Below are 9,920 nucleotides of genomic sequence, written 5' to 3' on the forward strand. Positions count from 1 at the left end.
AATTCACATTTGAATTATGCACATGAATGCATAGAAAACTCAGTTAATGTATAAAAATGTCCAAGCGGAACCCCCAAAAATCCCAAAAGTTGACACAACACCCCTGTTGTTCTATGTTGACACTAGGAAAAAAATGAAATCGAGAAGAGGCAATGCATATCGTTTCGTCGAGAAAGGTGAAACGTTCCCTACCCAAACCATCGGGCTTGTTGTGACAGGCTCTAGTTTGTGAGAAGCATATCCCCAAACCTACCCCAAATGGGACAAAAATTTACCACGACATGTTGATTCCGCTCCATGACAGCATACCAAGTTTCATGAATTTCAGACGAGCTTTAGATTTACTAGAATTTAAGAACCAGGTATATATCTCAATGTTTGCGGCCGAGTTACGAAGTCAGGGTGTTTGACATTCATTCTCATTTCTTGCATGGGACCTAATTAAGGATGCAACCAAGGACACAGATTTGAATTTTCAACTAATTTATATGCATTAGAGCATGTGCATGTAGTTCAAATTTGAATTATGCACATGAATGCATAGAAAGTTCAGTTAATGTATAAAAACGTCCAAGCGAACCCCGAAAATCCCAAAAATTGACACAACACTCCTATTGTTCTATGTTGACACTAGGAAAAAAATTGAAATCGAGAAGATGTAGTGGATATCATTTCGTCCAGAAAGGTGAAACGTTCCCTAACGAAACCATCACACTTGTTGTGAGAAGCACTGGTTTATGAGAAGCTTATACCCAAACCTGCCCCAAATGGGACAAAAAATTTACCACGGCATGTTGATGCCGCTCCATGATAGCATGCCAAGTTTCGTGAATTTTGGATTAATTTTGGATTTACTAGAATTACAAAAGCAAGCACCTCAACGTTTGCCGAAGAACCACGGTGCCGTGGTATTTGAAATTCATCCCCATTTATTGAATGGGGCGTAATTAAGCATCAACCCATGGACACATATATCATTTTACAACCCATTTTGGTGCACCGGAGCATGTGCATGTGGTTTACTTTTGAATTGTGCACCTGAAATTCCTAGAAAACCAAGTTACCGTATAAAATGTCTGAATGAACCCTGAATAATTCCAAATTTTTTGACGACACATCTATAGTTACATGTTCACTACAGATTGAAGTTCTAGCAATCCAAACACGATCCTTTGCAGCTGTGACCCCATTATGTAATTCAAATCAAGATAAAAAATCAAGTAGATCGCACATAGTTTATTATCACCAACGATATGAGATGCAATACAAAATATCCTGGAGCACCATCGATGTACAGTACGCCTATGTCTTACTCGAGAAGGTTCGTTGGCTACAGTCCATAGCCTGCTCTGGATAAGGGACCGTGTCTGATGACACTTTGCGCGCCAGTTTTTTCACTGAAGCGATTCCAATTTTTTTTGATGACACAGTTTCTTCTACGCACCATGTGTGATGCATTCAATAACGCAAACGATAAAATTATTAATATTGTGTGTGATGGGAAGGCCATCACAAACGATTTAATGGGGAAAATTGTGTGTGATGTACCTATGAATGGAAATGTTTTCCTTGCAGCGACTGTGTGGGATGTATATACGAACGGAAACGTTTCGCGGGGACTGGCTGTGTGGGATGAACTTACGATCGAAAATGATTTCACCTGTATAATTGTATTTTTTGAGCACTACTATATGTATAACTGTATTTGCTCGCTCGCCGGTCGCACACAACCTCATTTTGCCAAGCGTGTGTGCCAGGAGGGCATATCCCCGATGGTTTCTGTGTCGTGTGGGAAGGAACCCCCTATCGCCCACACTCACTAGGTGACGGTTCCGAATGACGTCACGGAAAGGGGTTAAAAACCGTTTGTATAGCACCAACGCGTACCAGTGATTTGTCCCATTTTTTTATCTCCTCGACGACATTTTCCTATGTGAGCACAGGAAATCTAGACCTGCTCGTTCTCATTTGCATTGTCCCCCCAACACCCCTCACTTTATTTCCTTTTTCAACAAAGAGACATGTCCATTTCCCCCCACCCTTCGCCATCCACCCCACTTTCTTCCCCTTTTCAACCAAGAGACAGGTTGGGTAGCCAGTACCGACTACTTTTCCCCATTTCCTCTTAGAACCAAGTCCTAGATTCATGATACAGCTTTCCCACTTTCGTCCTTGTTTGAACCAAGTCTTATATTCGACTGTGTGAACTAGCTCTACTTCTAATAATATTAAAAGTCTAGGTGGCTTTGGAATAGCCGACGGAAGTAGAAAAAGATCCACATGTAGCCACGTGGGGAGCTGGGGCAGTAGAGAAAGGCTGGTTTCGAAGGAAGATGTACCGGAGGGTCATTAGGATGTGGCAAAGACGACGCTGGGAGGCCGCATTTTGGCCACAATACCGCAGGGAGGAAGAAGGGGTCGGACGCCCTCCCGAACTGACGCTGTCTCGAAAAGAACGGCATGACCACCGATCGGGACGTGCGAGCAGCTGTTGGTCTCCTTTGTCGCCGCTGACGACCGCCTCAACGATGCACCTGCACCCTACCCAGACCAAGGTGGTCCGGCCGGATCTGTGACCTGCGGTGAGCAGAGAGAGTGTGGCCACCTATGTCTTGTTTAGATCTGGAGAGCATGAGAGAGTGAAAGAGAGGAACCCTAGTAAAGCAAGCGCCGAGGCTCCTGCTTATATATAGTGGGGTGATTTTGTTGTAGCAATTGTTATTAAATTGAATACGTGCGAACCACTATTTTCATTTAAAGTTCAAGTAAAAATAAAACTCACTCATTAACATGCCACCGCTGCGAGGTCGCACTATCAAATCACCATGTCCAGGATGCGCTATGTACTGTATCATTCACGTGTTGTCCCTGACCCTCCATGAAGTGGAAAACTAGATCAGTCAAAATGTCAATTGGAATGCCTCTTTGTAAACAAATGCGCTCCTAGCTTCCAAAAACATGCGCTCCTACGTGTACCCACGCGTGGGTGTGAGAGAACTAGTGTGTGCGTGCACTACTTCGCTTCGTGAGTGTAGTATATACTATGCCCAAAGAATAGTTCGCCACAAGAGTAGTAGTATAAGTGTGTGACGTGTGAGTTAAAAAAGGTGTGTGACATCTTTTAATTTTTTTGAAGTTCTGATGGTAGGGTGTGAAGAGCACATATGTGTGTGACGTCTACCTATAGATAGACAGTGGGTTCGAGAGGACTCGAGAGATCCGTGACTCATGAGGGTACGTGTGTGCATGAGAGAGAGGGGGCACGTATCAATGCAATGCATGTGTCTGTAAATCCTATCTAACAAATGTTCGCCACAAGCCGTTTCCTGATGAAAACTAAAAGAACTGTCAGATCGGTATCCGACAGTGTCAGCTTTGCCATGGCATTTGATAGAACAACCACTACTCCGACACACAAATCTTCCACGTGAGTGTTAGCAACTCCTGTATGCTCCTCCCTCCGTTCCAAAATGTAGTGCATATAGCTTTATTGAAAATTCGAACCTCGCAAACTCTTACCGAGTTTTAGTAAAACAAAATGCACATATAGAATTCCCAGTATATATCATTTCATTCATTATCGAGTGGTACCTATAGAGAGGGGGAGGAGTGTACAAAGAAAGACCATCATATCACCTACAGAAATTTCAACCATCCTTTGGTGTGGAGGAATATCATAGGAACTCTATATGATATGACTTTTATAGGAATTTTTCCTTTAGAGCCAATTGGTTCATAGAAATAGATTCCTATACTCCACATTTCAAAGGAAAATAAACATGATATGAGTTTTATAGCTTTAGAGCCACTTGGTTCATATGAATGGATTCCTATACTCCCACAGTTTCAAAGGAAAATACACATTAGCCTAGATTCAATAGAAAAGTTCCTATGATGTGAACCAAATGGCATCTCTTTTCCAATACATACTCACATGAATTGAGATACATGTGATTGCTATATTCAATAGAAAAGCTCCTATGATATGAATAAAATGACATCTCTTTTCCAATCCCTACTCATAGGAATTGAGATACATGTCATATCTTTCCATACAACTTCCATATGTGTGCACGTGACCAACACATATATTGTCAATACAAGATCTAATGCAAAAAATAACTTATGACTTTATGAGTAATATTGACGAACTTATGATGTGGTGCTTGCATGCATATAGTACAAAAACAATGTGATTTATGACTTGCATGCATGACATGTTCATGTGCCATAGTTGCATGTCCAGGAAAAAAGCTAGTGTGTTGTACTAGCTATTTAGGAATCAAAGATGTATGTTCACATTCACATTTTTATTAGAGATGTCATTATTTTAACTGCAATTCATTTTTTCTCTTTTTGTTACCTTTTTATTTTATTTTCAAAGCATATATTCACTTCCCATTAGTTATAGATGTTTCCGGAGGAACTTTTATGTATTATTTTGAGTAGAAAATTTCACGCGGCCATGAGTATATCAAAATACGGGGCCCATGTGTCATTGCCTTTCGGTCGAACCTATGGCCACAATTCTTTGTATGTATATCTCCACTGCTCCCCGAACACAAAATTCTGCCTCGTTCCTGTAATACCGAGCGGCTCGCCCGTATTAAGGCATCGACTCGAGCTCAATGCCTATCACGTTTACTACGGCATAGGCCCCGCACACCATAGTACTCTAGAAACCCTACCCACCGCATGCATCATCGGTTTTCTTCAAGAGGACAAGGGAGAAGAGGATTTGTAGTGGAGGCTCCTATGTACCCTAGGGCGCCCTAGGTAGCTGCCGCACACATCATTGGTTTTCTTTTTTCTTTATGCTCTTGCACCCTAGAATGTAATGATGGTTGCTTCGTCCATCCAGCTTAATGCAAGAAAGGTGGGCCTTTGTGATTTGACCCCTCATCACTCAGTTACTACTACTGCGGCACTACGGCCGGGGTGGCTCCATGTCCAACCACTGCTCCGAACTGTAATTTGGTTCATCGCACGTGGAATAAGACGATGGGTGACCCACATGTCATCCAAAGGGGTCCTATAAGTGTGTCACCATTTCGTGTGTGGACTGACTCTACTGAGTTGCTACGCCAACGCGACAGGAGCAACCTACCACTTGGTTTTGCTCCTTGGTGAATCCACACTATATTCATCTAAAAAGATAGTATCCAGATTAGTAAAAATGAGGTGATTTTACTGAGCGGTGGGCGGGGGAGCATGACCTGACATGCTGTCCCACATGTCATGATGTACCAAGGTGATACGCGTCTCTCTTGAGGCAGAACAATGGCAGAATCGATACGTGGTTTTCTTGAAGCAATACGTGGTTTTGCCGACTATATTGATCTAAAAAGATAGTATCTAGATTAGTAAAAGTGAAGTGATTTTACCGAGCGGTGGGCGGGGGAGCATGGCCTGACATGCGGTCCCACATGTCGTGATGTACCAAGGCGATACGCGTCTCTCTAGAGGCAGAACAATGGCAGAAGCAATACGTGGTTTTCTTGAAGGAGATGATGGAGAAGCGGATTCAGCGAAGTGTGAAATAATGGTTGCTTCATCCGTATGCGGGAAAGGTGCGGCTTTGTGATTGGACGTCTCATTGCTCATTACTACTACTGGGGCGCAACGACTGGGGTGTGTCCCCGTGCTGTTTTGTACTGTTATTTGGTGCATGACACGTCGAACCAGTTGCTATATGTCCCACATGTCGGCGAGAGGAAGTACATCATTCATGAAAGCGAGCATCTCCACTCTTAGTACGATGGAGGAGTACAAGGCACGGCTTGGTTTTTGCTGCTTCGCGCGATCCATCGATACAAACCCGGACTAAAAAAGCCGAGGGCAGGTCTTTTCCCGCATGGTAGGTAGGGGAGTTTGGCATAGTCTGTTTGACAGAGGATAGAGCAAGCGAAAGATGGGATGAAATGCTTCAATGTGTATTGGGCCCTTTTTCTTTGTTTTTTCAAGTGGGCCCTTTCAGATCACTCTGACTACTAGCACGCACGATGTTGATTACTGGTTTATTGGTCCCATTTGTAATTTGTGCTAAAGTTTGACCAAAGATTTAATTTACAAAATGTTAGTGCATGTCAACATAAATCATATCATTGGATTCGTATTTGAACATAGTTTTCAATGATATAATTTTTTATGACGTGCATTAATATCTTGTTAGCTAAATACATGGTCAAAGTTGGCACAAAATATGATGTGGAATGATAAATCAGGACAGAGGTACCCCCACACGGTCGATCCGGCACGCTGTAGTAGTACCCTCCTTTTTTCTGCTCGGATTGCCCAACGAGCACTAAGCAAAAAGTGCTTGCATTGTCCTAGACACATGCATCCATCAACACGAGTAATCAATTGCTATTCACACGACCTCGCTTTTTTCTGGCTGCATGGGGAAGAACAATGAGGCAGGAAGGGAAACAAGCAAATAAGGTTGAGCGACATAGTATTGGGAAAATCTGATTTTACAGAGTACGTACCCACTATGGAGGTAGTACTACTTACTACTCCCTTCTTTCCGGTTTACAGGTCTCATCTAAAAAAATGTTTTTCCATTTTATAAGTCTCAATTCTACTACTTACCATCACATGTTTCTATGTTGAGGTTCACTAAATCACTCAATGCAAGTAGTATCAAGAGAAAACTCACCAATGCATGTAGAAGTTCATGGAAATTTAGTGCTCAACCATGCATGCGTTGTAATTAATGCATCGGTAAACATAACTTTTTGAGAAAAACGAGCGTAGTAATTAAGTACTTGTGCAAACTACAAATTTATTCCACCACTCACCGTATACCTCGGTTGGAGAGGTTTTGAAATTGATCCTTATAAACCGGAAAGAAGGGAGTAGTAACATAGACTAGGGTAGCTTGTTGTAGCACGGACTCAATGGAAAATTTTGTATTACTACTCCTACTACTCTACACTACTACTATGAGGCCTGATACGTCTCCAACGTATCTACTTTTCCAAACACTTTTGCCCTTGTTTTGGACTCTAACTGCAGCTGTTTTCAGCAGAACTGCCATGATGTTGTTTTATGTGTAGAAAAGAAAAGTTCTCGGAATGTCCTGATAATCCACGGAGGCACTTTTCGGAAAATATAAAAAATACTGGCGAAAGAATCAAGACCAGGGGGCCCACACCCTGTCCACGAGGGTGGGGGGCGCGCCCCCTCCCCCTGGGCGCGCCCCCTGTCTCGTGGGCCCCCTGGACCTCCACTGACCTCAACTCCAACTCCATATATTCACGTTCGGGGAGAAAAAAATCAGAGAGAAAGTTTCATCGCGTTTTACGATACGGAGCCGCCGCCAAGCCCTAATCTCTCTCGAGAGGGCTGATCTGGAGTCCGTTCGGTGCTCCGGAGAGGGGAATTCGTCGCCGTCGTCATCATCAACCATCCTCCATCACCAATTTCATGATGCTCATCGCCGTGCATGAGTAATTCCATCGTAGGCTTGCTGGACGGTGATGGGTTGGATGAGATTTACCATGTAATCAATTTAGTTTTGTTAGGGTTTGATCCCTAGTATCCACTATGTTATGAGATTGATGTTGCTATGACTTTGCTATGCTTAATGCTTGTCACTAGGGCCCGAGTGTCATGATTTCAGATCTGAACCTATTATATTTTCATGAATATATGTGTGTTCTTGATTCTATCTTGCAAGTCTATAATCACCTATTATGTGTTATGATCCGACAACCCCGAAGTGACAATAATCGGGATATTTCTCGGTGATGACCGTAGTTTGAGGAGTTCATGTATTCACTATGTGCTAATGCTTTGTTCCGGTTCTCTATTAAAAGGAGGCCTTAATATCCCTTAGTTTCCGCTAGGACCCCGCTGCCACGGGAGGGTAGGACAAAAGATGTCATGCAAGTTCTTTTCCATAAGCACGTATAACTATTTACGGAATACATGCCTACATTACATTGATGAACGGGAGCTAGTTATGGGTCACCCTATGTTATAGCTATTACATGAGGAATCACATCCGGCATAATAATCCATCACTAATCCATTGCCTACGAGCTTTTCACATATTGTTCTTCGCTTATTTACTTTTCCGTTGCTACCATCACCTTTATTATCATACTACTTTGCTACTAAATACTTTGCTGCAAATACTAAGTTATCCAGGTGTGGTTGAATTGACAACTCAACTGATAATACTCAAGAATATTCTTTGGCTCCCCTTGTGTCGAATCAATAAATTTGGGTTGAATACTCTACCCTCGAAAGCTATTGCGATCCCCTACACTTGTGGGTTATCAAGGCCATCCAACCGTGTCACGATAGAAGACCGCGGACACCGATAATTCGTTCATATTGAAATTTGTTTTCACACAACAAAATATCCCAGAAAACAACACATGGCAAAATTTCACGGTGGACGAGGGATTTGAATGTGCTCGGAGGGGTGGGGCTGGAAGGGGTTGTTTAGATCTTGCCTGGGTAGCCAAAATATTGGGGACCCTTTTGTCCACCCGTTTCTTTGCCACCAATGAACGAGGTAGAGCTCGGGTGCTCCTCCTCCAGCGCGCGCGTTGGAGACGAGCTCAGACGGGCTGGTTTTTATTTGTCCCACCCCATTGCCGAGCAGGCCGTAGACCGACCGGGGACCCAAAAATCATGCCATCCAACCATAGCCGCACACATTCTGACAACAACTCAACCAACCAGACGAAATTCATGCAAAAACAGCCATATTTCATATGAGCAATGATGGAATTCATATAAAATACCGGATTTTCATATAGACATGAAAGATTACATTACATTTATAAATCAACTAAGCGGTCCTACTCCTAAAGTTCACAAGTATAGTACCTAGCCTAAATGGTCGCGTGCGGATCCCTTTGTCTTCCTCATGTCCGGCAGCACGATCACCAGACTGCCGGAGCCCCAGAGGTATGTGCTTCAGCGCAAAGGACGGCTTGCTTCTCCATAGCTTAACTGAGTGAAATACTTGGCTGATGCCTAACATGGAGTCAAAGGGGGCTTCTCCGCTTCCGTGGAGCTCATGCGGGTTTAACGAAGGTCCTCGCAATAGAAGCACCCGGCAAGACACCTGCTATGTACGTCATCGTCACCTCGGCGGTAGCCTTCATGGGACCCAAGCAGCGGCGGCCTCCATGTTCTACTTCTCCTCGATGATGGCGGTGAACACGGAGGTGCTGGCCATCGACTCGTCGCTCTCCGTGCACCCGGCTTCTGTCTCTTCTTGCAAGTCGCGGCCACATGCATGGGAGTCTCGACTAGAGACACGGGAGACGCGGTCACAAACACGGGAGGCGCGGTACAAGGCGGCAACATGGACGAAACCGACGACACCCGTGCTCCCCGTGGTGCCAGCCTAGAGCAGCTCACTGCTCCTCGTCAAAATGGCCTGGAGCGGCGAGTTTCTGAACCACATGCCGGCTTGGGGCGGTAACTGGCTCCATCGGGCGAGGGGAGCGAGGTGGATCAACGAGCTGCATAGCTCATATCCAGTGGGACACCCAGCCGGCTTGCATGCTGGATAACTACTCTTCGTAAGCCATTGTAAGAGTGGAGAAAGTGGTGAAGGAGGAGATGGGGAGCGACGGAGGTGTGCGATTCTTGGTCGGCGTCTGGCCTCGTTTAAATAGGAGATTAAATAGAGGGTGGACGGGAGGAGCTCGGCCAGCGTTGCGTTCAATGTTGAACCGATCACAAACGGATGTGTGGCCGGAGTGGCTTTCTCGGCATCCACACGGGTATCATGGAGGCATTTGAATGCGGCAAGGAGGGGTGTTCAGCTTGGCGTGCAGCAAGCGGTGCCCTCGACTCTAACGTATGACACCGTGTCATTCTTCCATTGAGTGTGGGCCCGTTGGGGTACCTGGCCTGCATGTCAGTGAACCAGTGCAGGCAGCGCTCGACAA

Source organism: Triticum dicoccoides, chromosome 7B (genome assembly GCF_002162155.2).
Source record: "Triticum dicoccoides isolate Atlit2015 ecotype Zavitan chromosome 7B, WEW_v2.0, whole genome shotgun sequence".
NCBI classification, from domain to species: Eukaryota; Viridiplantae; Streptophyta; class Magnoliopsida; order Poales; family Poaceae; genus Triticum; species Triticum dicoccoides.